At 32.1% G+C, this 24,228-nt stretch overlaps 1 long non-coding RNA gene across 1 annotated transcript; it reads right to left on the minus strand.

The window, feature by feature from the left end:
- Nucleotides 1–19,452: 19,452 nt before the first annotated feature.
- On the minus strand, nucleotides 19,453–23,832 carry LOC128133811 (uncharacterized). Its single transcript, XR_008232106.1, has 2 exons — nucleotides 23,277–23,832; nucleotides 19,453–22,218 (listed from the first exon to the last, which is right to left on the minus strand). It is a non-coding gene; the product is annotated as an uncharacterized LOC128133811 (long non-coding RNA).
- Between the last annotated feature and the right edge of the window lie 396 nt (nucleotides 23,833–24,228).

Raw genomic sequence — 24,228 nt, forward strand, 5'->3', positions numbered from 1 at the left:
TTCATAAGGTACTTTGGTCACCAAAAGTAAAAAGGGAGTTTTCTATGCAGTAATTCAAGTAAATGATTAAAGAAACAAGTGATAGATTAATTATTTAAAATGGATTCAGATTAAAAAAAAGACTCCAACTCCATGTATCACACTTAGAAATGTGATCCAAAGATGATATGATATTTACTCAATTTTATCTAAGTTGGTACTTGAAATTGCTAACAGGCTCTAACACTTTCCATTCACCACACTAGTTAACTAAAATCAGCTCTTTGATTAACCCTAAACTCATTAATTAACGAAAATTAGCTTTTTGATTAACCGTAACCTCACTAACCAAACCTAAACAAGCTCTTAGAATTAGATTGAAAGATTGCATTAAGTTTGGTGAGAATGTTCCCAACAACACCCAATACTCCTCACAAGCTCAGGAGTGTAAGAGTGTGTGAATAAGATTATACTAAATTCATTCTTAGGAAACCAGTTTAGTGCTTGTTACCTAGTTCAATTCACAAAACAATTACATATTTTGCAATTAAATAACTCGATTGACCTAACCTAATACAAATGGCCAATAAGAATTACAATTAGAATAAAACATTTGATTAGAAAAAATCAAATCCACTAGATAGAAAATGAAAACAGACGTCAAGTCATATGATCGAAATCACAACTAAAAAGTCAAGATTTGAAGTTAGAGAAACTAGGGTTCTAGCCACACATGGCTAGAATAATCAATAAGTCTATAAAAGATGAAATAATCAGCAAACAGGACTTACAAAATCCAACAACAAATGTTTCCAAATGATTACAATCGAAACCTTACAAAAACCTTCGAAATTTCCCTTCTCCTGTGCTTTGGAAATGAATTGTATGTACAAATTGCCTAAATTCCTATGATCAAGTAAAAAGGAAAAACTACCAAAAAGTAGTTATTGGGCCAAACACGGTCCATGTTGATATAGGGTAAATCAACATGGTCATGTTGAGTAGAAAATGCCATACTTCCATCGAGATTTCTTCCAAAGTACGATGCTCAAATTTGCATAAGTGGACCAACACGACCCATGTTCAGCATGGTCAATAGCCCCCTTTCTGGTCAAACACGAACCGTGACCCGTTTTGAGTGCAATTCTAATATGACCCATGTTGGACTCTATTTCAGGTGTAATCTTGATTTTCCAACTTTTTTCGCTTCACCTCCAAGCACTACGATATCTTCACCCGTGCTTCCTGACAACTCCTAAAGCGTGTTTCCACCTCTAGATCACCTGAAAGACCATAAAGACACGTAAATAAGGTTGTTCTACTAACTAACATAACTTGTGATGAAATGCATGTAAAATGAAGTCAACTCTACTAAATGGATGCATAAAGGGACGAAAAGGTGTGCAAAAAGGTGCACAAAATGCACCTAACAATGTATTTTTGTTTTAGTTCTGGAAAAAGTCTTCTTCTTAAGAATGTTATTTATGTTCCTATGATTATAAAGAACTTGATTTCTGGTGGTGTAATTAATAGACGTGTATATAAACAATTCTATGAATCTTATATGTATCTATTATCTAGCTCTGGTACCTTCGTTGGGTTTGGATACTATTGTAATGGAATGTTTAGGAGGAACGTAAATAATAAAGTTACAGATATTATATACATGGCTTGTTCTATTATTGATGTTTCCTCTTTATGGAATGCTCGTTTAGGATATGTAGATTATAAAATAATGCTTGAAATATCTAAAAATGGATTAATACAATCTTTTGATGTTAAGATAGAAAAATGTAAAACCTGTATGTTAACTAAGATAACTAGACAACCTTTTCCTAATGTTAAAAGGAATTATGTTATGCTTGCATTAAATCATAGTGATCTATGTGATTTTCATTCAACTCTATCCTTTGGAAATAAGAAATATATAGTTACTTTTATAGATGACTATTCTTATTTTCGCTATGTGTATTTTTTACATTTCAAGGATGAAGCCCTTGATAAATTCAAAATATATAAAAATGAAGTTGAATTAAAACAAAATGATTTAACGTAACACCTAATTTCCAGAATAGATCGGTTTAGGACACCAAGGAGTCAAAGACATGGTTTTTGGGTAAAACCAGGTGTCATGACATGATAATAGGGAGGTCACGACGTGACAAGTGATTAAATGAAAATGCAGATTCAACTGAGCTCATGACGTGAGACATAAGGGCTCACAACGTGAGAACTGTTGTAGCCCAAGCCCATGATGTTTTAGGATTTCCTTCGTATTTAAGCCCCTCTAAGTCATTTTTAGGGTTCATTACCAGCCTCCTTCGTCCTCAAACATAGAAAAACCCTAACCCTAGCCTTTCCTAGTGATTCTTGAGCTTTTGGTGGTGCTTTGGTGGCTTGAAGAAGAAAGGATCACCTTTGGAGCATAGATCCAGATTGGAAGCGTCATTTGCATCTTCTAGCAACATCTGCGGACCACTTTGAGTAACCAAGATTCAATCTTTATGATTCCTTGTTGCTAAATCTAAGGTTTTATGCATGAATATCCTTTGTTAGATGAGTTAGAGTGCTTGGGACTCCGTAAAGTTAGCAACTTCATGGGTTCTAAGAGTCCCTTGGTGATTATATGTGGTGGATCTGAAGTTTGGGTGATGTTTGAGCTAATGCATGAGGTTTTGAGCTCCTTTTATTCATAAATGCCCTAATTTGAGATCAATTCTTTCATTGGACATGCAAGAACTCAAAGCATCGATTTTTATGGTTCTTGGGGTGTTAGGAAGCCTTCTGGTAGAGGTGGATTAGTGGCTTAATGGATTAAAGATTTTTATTCATTAAAATGTCATTCTAACAGTTCTCACGACGTGAGACTATTCCTATCACATCGTGAGGATCGAAGGTCGCAACTATTTTGTCTTTTAGTGGTTCATGATGTGACCAATAGATTGTCACGTCGTGATGGGCCATTGACCATTGAATTTTGTTGATCGTTGACCTTTGACTTTTTGAACAATTTGACTTTGGGTCAAACATGAAGGATTTGGGTTGTTGATTAAGATTCTTCCATGTTTTGGTGCTAGAGGGCTTGTGGGAGCAAGAAGTGCAGAAAGGGGAGCACATCACATTGTTTCTGGGTTCTTCATTTCAAGTGAGTTTTCCTCATTATACTTGTGGGTCGAAGGCACCAATGCTGACCCACAAGTTTTGGTTATCATTTAGTAGAGGGGTGCCCTAGGGAATGTATGTAGCCACATAGGAAAGATTGAGGACTCTTGATCTAGGCTTTCTTGCCTATTCCTTGTTTGGTTGTGGCTCTAAAGTAGGACTATCTGTGTATGTGTCTATCTCACCTATGAATACATATGGCTGTGCATCCCTGGGAGATTTGGTTATGTGTCCTTGTGTATAGGATGTTGTTGTGATGTAGTGAGCTTATATATATACATATATATATATATATATATATATATATATATCTATGTGTGTGTGTGTGTATATATATATATATATATATATATGTAATATCCTTATGTGTTGGAATGCATCAATAGTGGTATGTTGGTTAGAGTACTAGTAGGTTGGTTATCCTCTAGTGGAATGCCCTAGGAGCTGTAAGTAGCCGGGTATGATAGCCTAAGAACTCTTGATCTAGGATTTCTTTTTTGTTCCTTGTTTGGTTGTAGATCTAGAGTAGGATTATCTGTTCGGGTGGCTATCTTACCTCTGGTTCCTTATGGTTATGTATTCCATGGAAAGTTGTCGGTACTAGAGCAGTGTGTTGTGAAGAGTCTAGTAGGCAGTAGTGAGTTGCATGATTGGTAGTTTCTTGTATTTATGTGCCTACTTGATCTCTTGTTTTTTATATGTTGACATATTGTGGCGGTTGATGAGGTCCTGCTATGTGTTGTAGGCCAAGAGACCAAGTGCGACACGGTTGTAAGTCGTAGGCACGAAGGCTCGAGAAGAGCAGATAGGTTGAGGCGTCATGCAATCATACCCAAGGTAATCTAGTCTGATGACTGTGTACCCAGATTGCACGCTTGTATATGTTATGGCGAACATATGGGTTGAGGCGTCATGCAAAGATACCCGAGGAACTTACTAAGCTTTGTGCTTACCCAGTTGTTTATGTTTTCAAGTTCTATCGGTGATTGTGGGATGGCAAAGGTGCGACTGTACACACTCATTAGCAACATTGAGGATTCTGCATTTATTATATTACACTAATTTTGACAAATGTAACTTGGAATAAATGGTTTTCTTAAAATGGATTTATAATTGTGAATTTTTACCTTAATAAAAAGGGTTTAGGTCATTTTTGGTCACTTAACTTTTGGTTTTGTGCTCATTTGGTCACTTAACTCTTTTTAAGTTTTAAAAGGTCATCAAACTTTTGGCTTTGTGCTCATTTAGTCACTTAAATTTTGTTTTGGTCACATTTAGTCACCTAACTTTTAAAAGTGTGCTCATTTAGTCACTAAACTTTTAAATTTTTTCAAAATTTTAGTGACTAAATGAGCACAATTTTAAAAGTTATGTGACTAAATGAGCACAAATCTAAAAGTTAAGTGACCAAACCAAAAGTTAAGTGACTAAATGAGCACAAAGTCAAAAGTTTGATGACCTTTTAAAACTTAAAAAGAGTTAAGTGACCAAATAAGCACAAAACCAAGAGTTAAGTGACCAAAAATGACCTAAACTCTAATAAAAATGAAAACTTTTGGTGGTGACAATGGGATGTTACATTTAATCAAAAGACTTCGCACTGATCGAGGTGGAGATAACTGCTCCATATACACCTCAACAAAATGGGATTTCTAAAATGTTTGAGTGATGGTTTCAGGGGAAAAGCTATGCTAACAAAATTTTATCTTTTAAATAGAGTTACAAACAAAATGAACAAGGTAACTCCCTATGAACTTTGGTACAAAAATAAACCAAACTTAGGATATCTTAAAGATTGGGATTGTCGGGCTGTTGTGAGGCGGACTGAAAAAAATGAAGACTTTGGGTGAAAGAGGTATTGAGTGTATCTTTATTGGATATATTGAGAATTCCAAGGCTTATAAGTTTTATGTTATAGAACTTAATGCTTCTATTTTGGTTAACCTTTTTATAGAATCTAGACATGCAATGTTTTATGAAAATTGGTTTTCATCTATACCTAGACCAAAGGACTTGGTTTCTAGTTCGAATGAAACTACCAAGGTAGTTGTACCAGATTCAAATGAATCACTTAAGCTCAAAAAAAGCAAAAAACAAAGGAAAGCTAAATCATTTGGTAATCATTTTCAGCTTTACCTAGTTGAGGGTTCTACAGATGAAATTGCAAATCAATATTCATATTATTTTAGTGTTGAAGAAGATCCTAAAACATATAATGAAGCAATGAAATCTCAAGATATTGCTTTTTGTAAAGAAGCAATAAATGATGAGATGGATTCCATCATGGGGAATAATACTTGGGTGTTGTCTGATCTTCCTCATAGATGCAAACCTTTGGGTTGTAAGTGGATATTCAAAAGGAAGATGAAAGTTGGTTGATCAATTGACAAGTTTAAGGCTCAACTTGTTATTCAAGGTTTTAGACAAAAACTTGGATTTGAATATTTTGACACTTATGCTCCAGTTGCTCATATATCTACCATTAGATTGCTGATTCCCTTAACAACAATTCATAATTTGGTGATTCACGAAATGGATGTTAAAACAACATTCTTAAATGGTGATTTATAGGAAGAGGTACATATGAAACTATTGGGTTTTAAGCACTATAACACTCCTATGGTGCACATGCAACCCTAGATTCTTTGGATCTATGTTTTCTCTAATTATAGATGCATTTTCAATTTTCCAAAGCATACATCCTAACTAGCATATAATGGAGGATATACAATACAAAACTCATAGTTAGATGAATACCTCTTGACGTAGTTGTAGTTCTTGGCCTTTGAAAGCTTTAGCAACTCAAGTCTGATGCCTCTAATGTGTCACAAACACCAAATGCAAGAGGAGTCTTGAGAGAATAAGCTAGTTAGCACATTATCAATATCAAACTCTTACAATGATAGGTGCCACCGATTTTGGCTCTAAGGGATTCCTTTTATAGTGTAACAAATGCTAGGGTTACTTAGGCTCCATGGGTTAAACCTCCATGGACTTTCCAGGGACTATCACATTGGTTTTGCTCATCCTAATTAACCATGGATCTTTGGCCCACACTATAAGAATTATTGATTTACTTAATCAGTTCTCGTATATTTAATTAGTCTCTTTTGATCACTAAATTAATTCCAAATTAATTCTTGATCAATATTGATTAAATAATATGATTTCTCAATTAATATATTATACTTATAATATATTAATAAATCACAAATAGACTTATTCTCAAAAGTCCATCTTATCAAATTGCACTGGTGAAGGCAACCCAAAGGGACCATGCTAGAATCGGGTCAAGTATATCCCAGTTATAGTTATGGACTTAGACACTAAATCCAATAGTCTCCCACTTAGGTAAGTCTAATAACTATAACAGTCAATGCAACTTTAGGATCCGACTTAGCAATCGTAGCTTTCAAAATCCGCTGTCAACTTTGAGCCAGTCAGTGACGCGTCCTTTAGATAAGGGATCATATATTCCTCTGTTCTTCAAGATATCATGTGGACAAATACATCGAACATAGTCATACTTATTGTCCTGCATTATGTTTCCTGATTTCCGATTTGTATGACATAGAACCTAATTGAACACGTCAATTTAGTTATGACCGGGCCCGACACATAAGTCACAACAAATCATTGAGGGGACCAAGATATCGCTTTTAATCCTCTTAGGATAAAAGGAACAGATAAACTTCGACATTATATGCTTGTACTAACTACTCATCAAATCATGCATAATGATACGTTTTATAACATCAAGTTACTGATGCGTTTTCGTATCATCAATGCACAACCAACTCGTAGTCAACAACTCATATATCTTGGTTTGAAGATTATATGATATTATCGTCTCACAATCACTCGTGATAAATTCGATGAAGTGATTCAGGTGAGCGTGGGTTTAATCCAATACTCGAATCTTATTCCAGAAGTACTCATGAACACTGTAACAAACTTGTGTTACGTCTAAAACACTTTAGACAATCTATAGATGGATTCATGACAGTCTTGCCTCAATACCTACTTTGAAAGTATGATCGAGTGTGGATAGTTTGAATAACCTAGTTATTCGGGAAGTCAAAATATGCAAAGTGAAACACAAGGATAATCAAATCCAATATGGTCACAAAACTTTTGAATATAAATAAAACACATTTTATTTAATCACCATATTGATTACACATTATTCATTGTATAATGTTTTGATTTATCAACTTAATACTTGAATTAAAACAATAGTTATCCCATGCTCCAAGCATGCACACTATGTTTTCCTATGGTCCTTACTTTGTGAAATAGATCAATTGTAAACATTTCCAATGACACTCATTTCACAATTCCAAATCCTTATCATAAGTGTAAGAGTACCAAGTCTTTCCCACTTACTGTAATTTGTTAGACTCTAAGCTTATATGCAGTGATACTTTTGTAATGACTCTGTACACAAGTCACAGTGAATTTTCCACTTACAAAAGTTTCTATTGGAGATTGTTACAAGACAATTCCATAGATACGAAGTCTCATATTCAAAGGACATTCCTTTGAACATCCTTCTTGCATAAAGTTTCTAACTTACTCATAGATTCTTGATATCCAACTCCCATTATGGAGACTTTTCCATAATTACCATATGACTATCCATTCTTAATAAAATCTCATCTATTCAAAATCATATCAATATGGTCCATTCATTACTATACTTCCAACTGTCCTTAAGTAACCAATCCTTAGCGAACCTCAGATCGTCCTTTACAGTTGTTTAATAACTTTAGTCATATCCGGTTCTAGTCCTTTTCCCCTCTTAATGCCCTAGGCATTTGGAAAATTAGAACAGAAGAATATTACAACACATACAATCGATCCTATATCTGAAGCATATGGGACACGATTACTAATGTCTTACATACATACCTGATACTTTACTAGTCTCTTGCTATCATATTTCCATATATAGAATTTCCTTATGTTGAACTACAACAACAAAACATTCATATATATCCTTGACTAAATTTGATTAAAATCTCAATCTAAACTTTTAGAATTGAAATCAAGTACAAGTTCCTATCCCTTAATTATAGCAAAACAACTTTTCAAACCCTGCAACTTTGCGAATTGGAAACTTTGTTTTCTATAATTAACATTGCTAACTCGTAGCACTTACCATAATAAGTATGCTCCCACTAGCATAATAATTATTATCTTATTAACATAACACTTATGCTCCCACTAGCTTTTACATGTACTCAGAAATCAGCTGGACTACTAAAAATCAATACTTATTGACTTTCTTACCAAAGTTCAGATTTCTGATACGAGATGCTTCGATAAGCCTTTATCTAAGATTCTGAAACTCATACACCTTTTCTTAGATAGCTCACATGTGTGTCTTAAACTATTCAGAACTTATAGCAATAAGTGTCAAATGTTTAGACCTTTTACCATTTCTCACAATTCGAACTATGAAGAGGGATGCCGTAATCATAACCGAATTTGAGAATGCAAATATCTCAATTGCTAACTCTTTAAAATCTACTTAGTGAAAGCGTTTCCTCACAATCATTTTCATGAAGTGGAGAGAAACCTTATGACACTTAGATTTTACGGTGTATGTGTTCCTATCCATGTGGATTTGTCATAACCATAATCATAAGACAAGGTTAGTGACAAATCCAAACTCATATGGACTGAACTTGTTCAATCTTAACTTCTTGCCACTTGGTAGCACAAGGGCCTACCATGTCTTCCACGTTTTTAAGCAACTTACCCTTACTGATTAATGAGCTTTCACTAATCAAGGTGCTTTTCCTTATGCAAACAATTGAGAACTCATAGAACTCACATGCATAGTCAACTTTAACTGGAATGAGTACAGCAACAAGAGTATGTCAACACGATAGATTACAAATCTCAAGTCGTGTGCTAGTGATTAACAATAGGTTTAATCTTGATTAGTTCTTGAACTTTTCAAGATCTTTTAAGACTCCCACTGACCTCTTGACATATAATTTTCTCTTTGTCAAGAACGGTACTTGACAAACAAATATTCAAGAGTTAGTGTGGGTTCTTATCAAGAAAACACTTCACACAATTGGTCTTAGTTGATGTTTGTCTTATCCAAAACATCACAACTTACAAATTTCAAATGTACAAGAGTAGAAAACATTTTACTCTACATTTGTTGATATGTCACTCAATATACAATCTTGGAGTATGAATCTAAGACTTGATTTTGAAACGAAGTATGATTCACCTTTTGATTTAACCATTTCAACAATCCCCGATTTAGCCATATAAGTGCACTTTAGAGGATTAATTGTGATATGGTTCCATAATCATAAGGATGATCATAAAACACGATACTCAAGTACTCTCATTTCTTTTCAGATTGGAGAAACTTTTATCTTTCTGCCTAATTTGATTCTTCTTATTCGTTCTGCCATACATTGAAACTTTTCCAATGATTCAGAATTATACTTAATCATGTAAGAATAACCATATTTACTAAACTTTAGTAAATCATGACGAATAGTATTATCGTTCTTTGCGGTGGACCTAACAAGTGCACAACCAAGAGCACCCGATCCCCTAGTCCTTCACTTGAATCACATATACATGTGAACAAGGAATTTGTCTTAATTTCCCAAAGATGAAGGTTCTCATTCATCATACAATACAAGTTGCACGATTCCAAGTTTCTATTCAATTGAAACTTGGGTGATGAGAATCCTTCCTTATTTGGAAAACTTAGACACTACCAAAAACAAAAGAATCAAATCCATATTGCTAAAAATAGATACATACAAACATCAATTTTCACAAATTCCATTCCAAGGAAATATAAATAAGATAAATTTCAAAAAATTTCTTTATTTATAATATGTGGAACAACCTTTCCTTACAATGCAATTACAAATGAAAACTATGTTACTACATATTTTTGAGCAATTTATCATAACTCCTAGCTTCAGCCCAAAAATCCGATCATCGAACCATGTGATCGAAATCCATCTCTTCGTGATCAGATTCAGCTTACTATTTCCTTTAAGCTTCCGTCTTTCTCTTTGATTTTGTAAAACATCAAAATGTAATTTTACATCATGTAATAAGAATCAATAAGTAGGAACTTAATAGAGTTAGATATTGAGCTTACCTAAAGTAGAACCATACAATTTGATTCTACCATCTCTTAGATCTCTCAGGTAGTCAGGGCAGCTTCGCAACCAGTGCCCCTTCTCTTGCCAATAGAAACACACAGACTCTTTTGGAATGGTACACATGACAATCAAATACTTAGCCTTTCTCTTTGATTCTTTCCCAATGGGAATAGAAGGCTTTTCTGGACTTCCAATGTTGCCATTGTCAATGTCCATGGAAGTTTGGGAAGTAGATCTTCCATTCAAAATTGCATTACCAGTGCGCCAAATTATTGCTGATTCAGTAGCAATTAGCAAATAGGTAAGATCAATAAGGGTCACATCGCGGTCTTTAACAAACTGACTATACGACTCGGGAAGTAACTGAAGAACCAAGTAAACAACAAACTTCCTTGACACAACGACTCATAACAATCCCAGCATGTCAATGTGTGACTTCATGTCCAAGACATGTGCATACACAGACCTTCCATCTTGGTGTTTGGTAGCCAATATAGCTCGAGTGACCTTGAACTTGTGGGTTAAGGAGAATAACTGGAGGAGGTGGAGGAAGTGAAGTATGATTTTTGGGAACATCATCTTCATGTGGAAAACTTTTTCCATAAGATTTAGAAAGACCATAGTTGTTTGACATAGACATCTATAATGGGAGAAATTCAAGTTAGTTGATTTAAGTCCTTAATATAACACCCAAAATGAAATATTAAGGCTAGGACCCAACATAATATTTTACAATTCGGAAGAGGGATGTCGTAATCCAATTGTAAAATATTTGAAGGTAGGTAAATGGCGATTTACCAATTTCCACCATGAAAAATGAAAATGAAATTTTAGGTTTTAAATGAATTGAAACTCCTAGATCTTTTGATATTCATTAAAATTTTCAATGACATGTTTAAATCTTGATTATGCCCTTCAGGTTTGTGACTGGGATGCCGAGGATCACAAACAAGGTGTGAATAACCATGAAAATTAGCTTGATACACTTAATGTTACAAATCACCTAAGCGATGTGCCAATTAACCATACACGCTCCATTGATCTATGATTAACATCGAGCTACCTATTTTCATCCTTCATTAGTCCTAGATTAGTGTGTCGGTTAACCACACACGCTCCATTAACGACTAATAAGGTGCAATGTGCAATTTCATGGGTTAGCATCAAATTCACATTTTTCCTAAGTAACTAAGATTGGGAATTTATAAATGTTTAGTTACTTGGTATTTCATTATACTTTTAATGATAATTAATGTCCTATCCTACCCGTTCAGCTAACGACCCTCCACCAGTCAAGGTAGCGGTGGGTGAGAGTGGACACCCATTAAACCACCATTTTATAAGCAGTAACCTTACACACCCCTGATAGTCCGGCTTCGTGAATGAGACCTACTAATGGTAAGACTGACTTTTTACTTATACATATATAATATATTAAGCTTTGAATTTTTATATAGAATAAGGGTGTATTTTAAACTTTTAAAATACTTGGTGGTTTAATCTATTAATAAATTATACTCTTAATTTAATTAATTTTAAACCATGTTATTATGGATTTATTAAACTTCTCTTTTAATTAAACACTTTAATTAATTTAATAAAGTCCATAAGGTGTAATTGAATTATTCAAAGCATCTAGGTTATTAAAAATTCAAAATTAAAACTATTTAATCAATTTTTAACTTATGAACCCAAGAGTTGCATCTTTTGAAACCTTTCAATTACAAGAGTTGTGTTTTTCATAATTTGAGACTTTTCAAATACCAAAACTTGAGGGAAAGTTTTTGAAACTCTTGAAAACCTTTTCATTTCCATAACTTATGAAAACTTATGAGTTTTAATGTTCATGAATGATACTCCTCATATAACTTGAGGATAAGTTACAAAACTCATTTCAAGAACAAATTAGATCAATTTTAACTTATCACATTATCATATAACACACTATTTATCTAATCTAACTCATATAGCAAGACAATTCATATCAAATAATACAAATAATTACTTTATTATCTTAAAATTTGACAATTGTCCTTTAATTGGATGAGGATCATCATTACTAAATCAGAAAATACATTTTTTATGATTACAAACAGTCTGTGGTAATGATCCTAGTCCAATTCTGGCCAAAAACTCGAAATTCTACAGCCAGGAGCATCTACTCGATGAGTGCATGATCGTGACTCGTCGGTTGCCCGTTTAATGAGTGGACTCGTCGAGTCAGCCATTAGACTCGGCGAGTTTATCAGTCAGAGGCCAAAAAATTGATTTTTTCAACTTTGAAAATTAGCAAGCATCAAATATAACCGAAAACAATCCTAGGCTCTGATACCATTGTTGGGTTTTAAGCACTATAACACTCCTAAGGTGCACATGCAACCCTAGATGCTTTGGATCTATGTTTTCTATAATCATACATGCATTTTCAATTTTCCAAAGCATACATCCTAACAAGCATACAATGGAGGATATACAATACAAAACTGATAGTTAGATGAATACCTCTTGATGTAGTTGTAGTTCTTAGCCTTTGAAAGCTTTAGCACCTCAAGTGTGATGCCTCTAATGTGTCACAAACACCAAATGCAAGAGGATACTTTAGAGAATAAGCTAGTTAACACAAAATCAATATCAAACTCTTAGAATGATAGGTACCATGATTTTGGCTCTAGGGGATTCCTTTTATAGTGTAACGAATGCTAGGGTTACATCTTTACAAACCCTAATGCACCATGATCTTTCATATTACTTAGTCTCCATGGGTTAAACCTCTATGGAATTTCCATGGACTATCACATTGGTTTAGCCCTTCCTAATTAACCATGATTTTTTGGCCCACACTATAAGAATTATTGATTTACTTAATTAGTCCCCGTATATTTAATTAGTTTCTTTTGATCACTAAATTAATTTTTGATCAATACTAATTAAATAATATGATTTCTAAATTAATATATTATACTTATAATATATTAATAAATCACAAATAGCCTTATTCTCAAAAGTCCATCCTATCAAATTGCACTGGTGAAGGCAACCCAAAAGGATCATGTTATAATCGGGTCAAGTACATCCCATTTATAGTTATGGGATTAGACACTAAATCCAAAAGAAACAAACTTAGGGTTTTACTATGCCTATAAATGAACGTAAGGTGTGCATGTTGGTTAAATCATTGTGTGGGCTAAAACAAGCATCAAAAGAGTGGCATCAAAATTTTGATGATGTTGTCTTGTCACATGGTTTCAAGTTGAATCAATCAGAGAAGTGCGTATATAGTAAATTTGATGAGTCTGGTAAAGAAGTGATCATATGCTTATATGTAGATGATGTGTTAATCTTTGGTACTGATCAAAGGCAAGTTGATATGACTAAATAGTTTTTATCATCTCATTTTCCATGAAGGACATGTGGGAGGCAGAACTGATTCTTGGAATAAGAATCAAGTGTGAACATCAAAGAATCTTTATTTCACAGTCTCATTACATTGAGAAAGTGCTTAAGAAGTTCAATTGTTCTGATTGTTCACCTGTGAGTACTCCTTTTGATCTAAGTATGAAACTTATGCCAAATAGTGGTGAACCAGTTTCTCAACTTAAGTATTCAAAGGTCATTGGGTGTTTGATGTATGTTATGATCAACACAGGACCTGATATTGCATGTGCTATTGGAAAGCTAAGTTGGTTTACTAGCAGTCCTAGTACTCATCACATATAAGTAGTTATGAGAGTTCTGAAGTATCTTAAGAAACCCATGGACTTTGGTTTGGCTTATGTAGGGTTTCCTTCGGTTATTGAAGGATATTCAGATGCTAGTTGGATCACTAATGTTGAAGATCGCCCTTCTACAAGTGGTTATGTGTTTCTTCTTGGTGGAGGTTCCATTTCATGGGCTTCTAGGATACAAACATGCATCACAAATTCAACTATGGAATCTAAATTTGTAGCCCTTGTAGCTATTGGGAAAGAAGCAGAATGGTTAAGGAATTTGATCAATGAAATTCTTGTGTTGCCAAAGCCTATATCACCTATTTCTATACACTGTCATAGTGTTGTCACCCTGGAATTGGAAAGTCGCGACGTTTTGGTGTTAGGCACAACATGTTACGTGAGCTTATTACTCATGGTATCATTTTTGTTGAGTTTGTTTGATCTCAACAAAAATTAGATGATCACTTGATGATGGGATTAGGTAGAGACTTGGTAAAGAAGTCTGTTGTGGGGATGGATTTAAGGTCCACTTGATATCACTATGGTGAGATACCCAATTCCATTCTAATATAATGTTAGAAGTTGAATTCAATGTGGAAAGCTTGCTTATGGAGATTGAAGAACATTTATTTTACTACATCAAAAGGTATGTGCTTATAACCTGTAGAGTTAAAGTAGGTTGATTAAGTTCCTAATAGTTCTTTTGAAAATGTGCATTAACAGGTACATGATATAGAAGGACTACCTATTTAAAGATGAAGTGTTACCGCTTCAGAAAGCTTGGGCTAGGCTTTTATGAATTCATGAACGGATTAGACACATGGTTGTAATAGTGTCAAGTATGAAACATTAGATATTGTGTTTTACTTATGTGTATAGTATCTTCGGTTACTCAAATGAGTTGAAGGGTTCAATCCTTAGGACAACCTGATTCTCGAGTACTTGAAATGTGTATTGTACTAATGTGAAAATCCAATATTCAAGATATTTTCATTAATACATGTGTTTGTTTTTGTGTTTGCTTTTAGTTAATTAAGGATTATACTAAAATGGGGGAAGAATGTTAGTGATTTTAGTATTATCAACATGTTTTAGTATACTTATTATTAATATTGAGATAGGTTGAGTTCTATTTCACTCACCGAGGTTGGAGGTGCTGGGTGCACACTCGGAGTGATTAATATGAGTTTGGGATACAAGGGTGGCAGCGTCCCTGGGTACCAGATCTAGGGGCAGTGCCCCTAAAAGGATTTCTATATCTGGTAGGACTCCAGCCATGCATTTGCCCGCCAAAACCCACTGATGACATAATCATGATGTAGGTATCGGTTTTGTTTAATAACCACCGTATTTTGGCGTTAATTTTGGTTTAACCGATTTTAACCAATTTTCCTACATGTATAAATAAGATATGAATGTTCCAAGAAAAGGGTTGGAAAAATCTCATATATTCGAAATATATTTATTTGAATTTTTTCTCTCTCAAGAACAGATCAAGTAAGGTATTCTGTGTTTCACAATCTAAATTAGGTCTGTAATTCAGATTGGTTCATTCTTGGATTATCCCACTTATGAATTCGTGTACCCAAGACAAAAGGAACGAATCACAAATTTGAAAGTGCTTGAAAACACAATTCTCTAATCTATCCAAGTTTGTATTTATTGTTATTTATTATTCCCTAACTTCTAACAATAAGCATCTAAATAATCTTAAAAATAATTGTATTTAGTAGCCAAAGATTTGGCATCGAAAGAGCTAAAATTGGATGCATCTCATCACTAGAGGAAGAATTTTGTGGAACTAAAGGAGGAGGACCTCTCAAATTTCTCATCTTCCATCCGATCAATACCAAACTTAAGCAAAAAAGTGACAGGGGATGTAGGGCGTGTTCGGCACGGAGCGTTTAAGAGCTTCTAGCTTCTAGCGTTTGACAAAACGCTCCGTTTAAAACAGAAAACCTCGTTTGGAACTACAAGCTTCTAGCGTTTAGTTTAATCAAAATGCTCCAAATCCAAATGCTACTTCATGTAGCGTTTTACAAAATGCTACAAACTACAAGCTACCTGCTACCAGCTACTTTTGTCGAACACGCCCGTAAAATCAATACGACTACTGATCTTGGTAACTTTTTATAAATATTCAAGTATTAAGAATGAATAAGGATGTAAAATCCTTATTTTTTTCGTATATCATGTTGCATGGAACCCATTAATCACTATTTGATTTTCGTTCACCCATGTTGACTCGGCGTTTTAAGTGACAATCATATCATTTTTAAACTTTATTTTGCACCAACAGTTTGTGTGAGACGAATTGGTATTTAATTTTAGTGTCTGCTTTTGGTACCATATTGGTCATTTGTTTAAGCTTCTATAAGCGTTAACATATTTGGGTGAATTTCCAACATCTCTAAGGTATATATAAATTTCTAATCATTGTGTTGATCCCCTTAATTTTCTTATGAACTGACTTTGGCTTAGGCGATGAAAGTTAATGCATGTTAATAATTGATGATAAAATAATGATTTTAACAATCAATAACTATATATAAACTAATATGCAAATATTACCCAAATAATATATTTTATTGTCTGGTTGTTCTATGGCAATTTGAGGCTTGAAACGACCAAAATTTAGTTTTCTTTCCAAGTTTTGTGTTCATCTCTTCAAAAAAAAATTATGTATCCAAATGCAATATCCTTTATAAAAATGAAGGATCCATTTATCTACTCATCATCATTTTATGCTTTAATATAAATATCCACACTAGCTAGGTAAACAACTAAAAAAAAGTACAATAAGATAAGAGGTTACATATTTGTTATGATTACAAAAAAACGATATTGGCATGAAGTGTTAATCATATACACAAAATGATAAAATGCACCAACAATAAACATATCAGAGTGTGGCGTCATGTGATTACAACAACCTCAATTGATGAATAGCCACGCTCATGCTACCTTAAGAAGTTCCAAGTTCATTTGTGAATTGGGACAAATGAAGGGCTATTTTGAATGATAAATAAGTTATATATTGAATTTCTATAAAGTGTAATACATGACGAAACACATATACTTATGAAGATACTATGTGACATAACAATGACTACAAGGGATTGGGATGTGGGGAATTGGTGATGAGTTGATTGGTTAAAAGTAAACATGTGAATGTCAGGATGTACTACATATGCTATTGGTGAAAGTAATACTGGTGATCAGGTAGTGAAACGTGGAATAAACACTAGATAATTGTGGGTGTTGGTAGTTTTACGGCAATGGTTTTGCAGCCACTGTTTTAACATATTAATAGGACAATAATTTATATACATAAAAAAATCTCAAGTTCAGATACAAATGTTAAAATAGACAAAAAAATATTTTCATATAGAGAGGATTGATTGGAGCCAAAAGCTTTCGATATTGATTTGATGACTAGGACAATATATATATATATATATATATATATATATATATATATATATATATATATAGTAGGTGTGATACTCGTATACTACACGGATTTATTAGAAAATATTTAAAATAAAGTAATACTTTTACATAAATACTTGTTTTAAAACATGAATTACAAAATGAATTACAACACAGATTCTTCTCAAACGAGAAAAATGATTACATATAAAAAAGTGATTTACATAACTGGTGTAGTTGTTGGTGTCGGGTGAGTTCAGAATTTCAACTTCATAATGAGCTTATTGTAACGAGGGACTAAGTATATTGATGAGATTTACAAAGCTTTGAATGATTGCAACAATGGGCGTGAATAATTTTATGGTGAGTTGAAATTCCAAAAAAGAAATAATCTATTAATTAGGAAATGATATGAGATTATCAATTAAAAATGGTATATAATGCAAATATGATGATATGCGTAATACCAGCAAAAGAAACGGCAACATATGAAATTTTCTTTAATATAGATTTTAATGGAAATAAAACATTAAGTAAATCAATTAATTACAAAAACACTACAAATGTCATACATGTGGATTTTTTTATTCAAAAATTCAATAAAATTACATGTGGCATATTGAATAAGAAGATAACAAATGGCAAAAATATTCTTATTTATTAGAGTATATATATATATATATATATATATATATATATATATATATATATATATATATATATATATATATATATATATATATTTGAAACAACAAACTAATCTACTCCTAACTATTATCATCCATGTTTCCTACGAGACTTGAATCTATTACCTCTAAAACGAAAGAGTTATTTCTTACCGCTAGGTGAAAGGTCCTTTGGTAAAGTGTATTAATTACTTTAATGACAGATATACACCGTTAATTATATACTAACAAAAGTTAATTATATGTAAAAGAAGACTCCAAGGCTCACATTTTCAATACATAAAATTCATATCATTTTTAAACTTTATTTTGCACCAACAGTTTGTGTGAGACGAATTGGTATTTAATTTTAGTGTCAGCTTTTGGTACCATATGATGTTTAAGCTTCTATAAGCGTTAACATATTTGGGTGAATTTCCAACATCTTTAAGGTATATACAAATTTCTAATCATTGTGTTGATCCCCTTAATTTTCTTATGAACTGATGTTAGATTTTTGAAATGAACTTTGGCTTACGCGATGAAAGTTAATGCATGTTAGTAATTTATGATAAAATAATGATTTTAACAATCAATAACTATATATAAACTAATATGCACATATTACCCGAATAATATATTTTATTGTCCGGTTGTTCTACGACAATTTGAGGCTTGAAACGACCAAAATTTAGTTTTCTTTCCAAGTTTTGTGTTCATCGCTTCAAAAAAAAATTATGTATCCAAATGCAATATCCTTTATAAAAATGAAGGATCCATTTATCTACTCATCATCATTTTATGCTTTAATATAAATATTCACACTAGCTAGGTAAACAACTAATAAAACGTACAATAAGATAAGGGTTTCATATTTGTTATGATTACAACAAAACGATATGGGCATGAAGTATTAATCATATACAAAAAATGATAAAATGCACCAACAATAAAGATATCAGATTGTGGCGTCATGTGATTACAACAACCTCAAATGATGAATAGCCACGTTCATGCTACCTTAAGAATTTACAAGTTGATTTGCGAATTTGGACAAATGAAGGGCTATTTTGAATGATAAATATGTTATATATTGAATTTCTATAAGGTGTAATACAGGACGAAACACATATACGTACGAAGGTACTATGTGACATAACAATGACTACAAGGGATTGGGATGTGGGGAATCGGTGATGAGTTGATTGGTTAAAAGTAAACATGTAAATGTCAGGATGTACTACATATGTTATTGGTGAAAGTAATAATGGTGATTAGCAAACACTAGATAATTGTGGGCGTTGGTAGTTTTACGGCAATGGTTTTGCAGCCATTGTTTTGACACATTAATAGGACAATAATTATATTCATAAAAAATATCTCAAGTTCAGATACAAATGTTAAAATTACACAAAAATTATTGTAATATAGAGAGGATCGATTGGAGCCAAAAACTTTCGATATTTATTTGATGACTTGGACGCAGTGGTGAACCTTAGTGGGCCATTTGGGGTCCTAGGCCACTGCTTAATTTCCAGCACGTAGTGTAATTTTTTTTTTCTATTAGATGCACTCGCTTGAAGTACAAGAGGCACTCCTACTAAAACAGTCTGCGTCCACCACTGCTTGGACGATATATATATATATATATATATATATATATATATATATATATATATATATATATATATATATATACACACACACACTAGGTGTAAGACCCGTGTACTACACGGGTTTAATAGAAAATAAGTTTAATATAAAGTAATACTTTTACATAAATACTTGTCTTAAAACATGAATTACAACACAGATTCTTCTCAAACGTAAAAAATGATTACATACAAAAAAAAAGTGATTTCCATACCTGATGTAATTGTTGGTGTTGGGTGAGTTTAGAATTTCAACTTCATAATGGGCTTCCTGTAATGAGGGACTAAGTATATTGATCAGATTTACAAAGATTTGAATGATTGCAACAATGGGCGTGAATAATTTTATGGTGAGTTGAAATGTCATAAAAGAAATAATCTATTAATTAGAAAATGATATGAGATTATCAGTTAAAAATGATATAGAATGCAAATATTATGATATGCGTAATACCAGCAAAAGAAACGGCAACATATGAAATTTTCTTTAATACAAATTTTAATGGAAATAAAACATTAAGTAAATCAATTAATTACAAAAACACTACAAATGTCATACATGTGGATATTTTTATTCAAAAATTCAATAAAATTACATGTGGCATATTGAATAAGAAGATAACAAATGACAAAAATATTCTTATTTATTAGAGTGTATATATATATATATATATATATATATATATATATATATATATATATATATATATATATATATATATATATATATTTGAAACAACAAACTAATCTACTCCTAACTATTACCATCCATGTTTCCTACGAGACTTTAATCTATTACCTCTAAAACGAAAGAGTTATTTCTTACCGCTAGGCGAAAGGTCCTTTGGTAAATTGTATTAATTACTTTAATGACAGATATATACCGTTAATTATAGCTACATGTTCCAAATATATATACTAAAAAAAGTTAATTATATGTAAAAGAAGACTCCAAGGCTCACATTTACAATACATAAAATCCATATCATTTTTAAACTTTATTTTGCACCAATATTTTGTGTGAGACGAATTGGTATTTAATTTTAGTGTCTGCTTTTGGTACCATATTGGTCATTTGTTTAAGCTTCTATAAGAGTTAACATATTTGGGTGAATTTCCAACATCTCTAAGGTATATATAAATTTCTAATCATTGTGTTGATCCCCTTAATTTTCTTATGAAATGATGTTAGATTTTTGAAATGAACTTTGACTTACGCGATGAAAGTTAATGCATGTTAGTAATTGATGATAAAATAATGATTTTAGCAATCAATAACTATATATAAACTAATATCCACATATTACCCAAATAATATATTTTATTGTCCGGTCGTTCTATGGCAATTTGAGGCTTGATACGACCAAAATTTAGTTTTCTTTCCAAGTTTTGTGTTCATCGCTTCATAAAAAATTTATGTATCCAAATGCAATATCCTTTATAAAAATGAAGGATCCATTTATCTACTCATCATCATTTTATGCTTTAATATAAATATCCACACTAGCTAGATAAACAACTAATATAACGTACAATAAGATAAGAGTTTCATATTTGTTATGATTACAACAAAACGATATTTGCATGAAGTATTAATCATATACACAAAATGATAAAATGCACCAACAATAAAGATATCAGAGTGTGGCGTCATGTGATTACAACAACCTCAATTGATGAATAGCCACGCTCATGCTACCTTAAGAATTTCCAAGTTCATTTGCGAATTGGGACAAATGAAGGGCTATTTTGAATGATAAATATGTTATATATTGAATTTCTATAAGGTGTAATACAGGACGAAACACATATACTTATGAAGGTACTATGTGACATAACAATGACTACAAGGGATTGGGATGTGGGGAATCGGTGATGAGTTAATTGGTTAAAAGTAAACATGTGAATGTCAGGATGTACTACATATGCTATTGGTGAAAGTAATACTGGTGATCAGGTAGTGAAACGTGGAACAAACACTAGATAATTGTGGGTGTTGGTAGTTTTACGGCAATGGTTTTGCAGCCATTGTTTTGACACATTAATAGGCCAATAATTTATATACATAAAAAAATATCTCAAGTTCAGATACAAATGTTAAAATAGACAAAAACTATTGTCATATAGAGAGGATTGATTGGAGCCAAAAGCTTTCGATATTGATTTGATGAATCGGACAATATATATATATATATATATATATATATATATATATATATATATATATATATATATATATATATATATATAATAGGTGTGATACCCGTATACTACACGAGTTTATTAGAAAATAAGTTTAAAATAAAGTAATACTTTTACATAAAGACTTGTCTTAAAACATGAATTACAACACAGATTCTTCTCAAACGTAAAAAATGATTACATACTAAAAAAAGTGATTTACATACCTGGTGTAGTTGTTGGTGTCGGGTGAGTTCAGAATTTCAACTTCATAATGGGCTTCCTGTAATTGTAATGAGGGACTAAGTATATTGATCGGATTTACAAAGCTTTGAATGATTGCAACAATGGGCGTGAATAATTTTATGGTGAGTTGAAATTCCATAAAAAAATAATCTATTAATTACGAAATGATATGAGATTATCGGTTAAAAATGGTATAGAATGCAAATATGATGATATGCGTAATACCAGCAAAAGAAACGGCAACATATGAAATTTTCTTTAATACAGATTTTAATGGAAATAAAACATTAAGTAAATCAATTAATTACAAAAACACTACAAATGTCATACATGTTGAATAAGAAGATAACAAATGGTAAAAATATTCTTATTTATTAGAGTATATATATATATATATATATATATATATATATATATATATATATATATATATATATATATATATATATATATATATATATATATATATATATATATATTTGAAACAACAAACTAATCTACTCCTAATATTACCATCCATGTTTCCTACGAGACTTGAATCTATTACCTCTAAAACGAAAGAGTTATTTCTTACCTCTAGGCGAAAGGTTTTTTGGTAAAGTGTATTAATTACTTTAATGCCGGATATACACCATTAATTGTAGCTACATATTCCAAATATATGTACTAACAAATGTTAATTATATGTAAAAGAAGATTCCAAGGCTCACATTTTCAATACATAAATTCATATATGTTAATCTATAAAAGTACACATGCAACATAGTTCCGCATCTTGCAATTTTATCTTTTCAAAACTTTAGGCTATTTCTAGTACCGATACACGAGATATGAGATTTAACTAGTCAATAAGTTTTGAAAATGGAAAACAAGAATATTAGCAAAAGGATTAAGGGTTAATGAAGAAACTGAATCAAACAGAGCCCATGGAAAAAAACCATCCATTATACTTTTCATTGTGTTAACTCTCAGCTTGTATTGTGTGTTTCATGAGAGAGAGAGAGAGAGAGAGAGAGAGAGAGAGAGAGAGAGAGAGAGAGAGAGAGAGAGAGAGAGAGAGAGAGAGAGAGAGAGAGAGAGAGAGAGACGCTTAACTGCTAATCCGGTTGAGTGTTCACATTAAACATGTATCATGAAATTGATCATACTGATACAGTTTTGTAGACAAAAGATAATCATATGATTACATGAACCCAAAAATTGCATTAGCCTGCACTTGCCCTACACCTTTCTTCTCTTATTCCACTCACACCATATGATTATGTGATGGCGGTGGACTGGTGGACGGTGGTGGTGCTAATGGTGGTCGGTGGCGAAAATGAAGATGGAGGAGGAGAAAAGTAGAAAGGTGCAGGTGCAAATGCAGGTAAATGCAGCATCTTTGGTTTTAGATCTAGATCTTTCGCCATGTATGAAGAAGTATATATCTATGTTATGTAAACGGTTATCAATATTTATATACAAGCATCTTCATTTACATCCTCATGATACAGCTATCATTGATATTTTTATGGATTATACAATTGGACTTTAATGGATACTAATAATAGTGTATTAACTAATGTTAAAAAAATCTAGTTAGCTTATAAGAAACGTGATCGTCGACTTGGGTTGATCTAATTATAATACATTTAAAACCAATAAAGCGTGTTATCGACTTGGGTTGATCGAATAATTTATAATAATACAAAGAGCAAGTTATTTATGTATTGTTTTCATCCGATATTTAACTTTTTTTTATAACATTTCATTAATGTGAAATTATATATATATATATATATATATATATATATATATATATATATATATATATATTAGTTTATAACCCGTAGGCACCACGGATTAGAAAGGTAAAAATAATTTTAATTAAATTATAATGTAATTATTGAACAATGATAAAAAAAAAAAATTAATAATTTAATAAATTAGGCAATAGATATTACAAATAAATTTTTTGTTGACCTGTATGATATGTGTAAAATGGAGGAGTGAATTAGTGGAAATTTAATTAATGAGGAAAAACCTTAGAATGACAAGTGACAAATAA

The sequence above is a fragment of the Lactuca sativa genome, chromosome 1 (assembly GCF_002870075.4).
Source record: "Lactuca sativa cultivar Salinas chromosome 1, Lsat_Salinas_v11, whole genome shotgun sequence".
In the NCBI taxonomy this organism is placed as follows: Eukaryota; Viridiplantae; Streptophyta; class Magnoliopsida; order Asterales; family Asteraceae; genus Lactuca; species Lactuca sativa.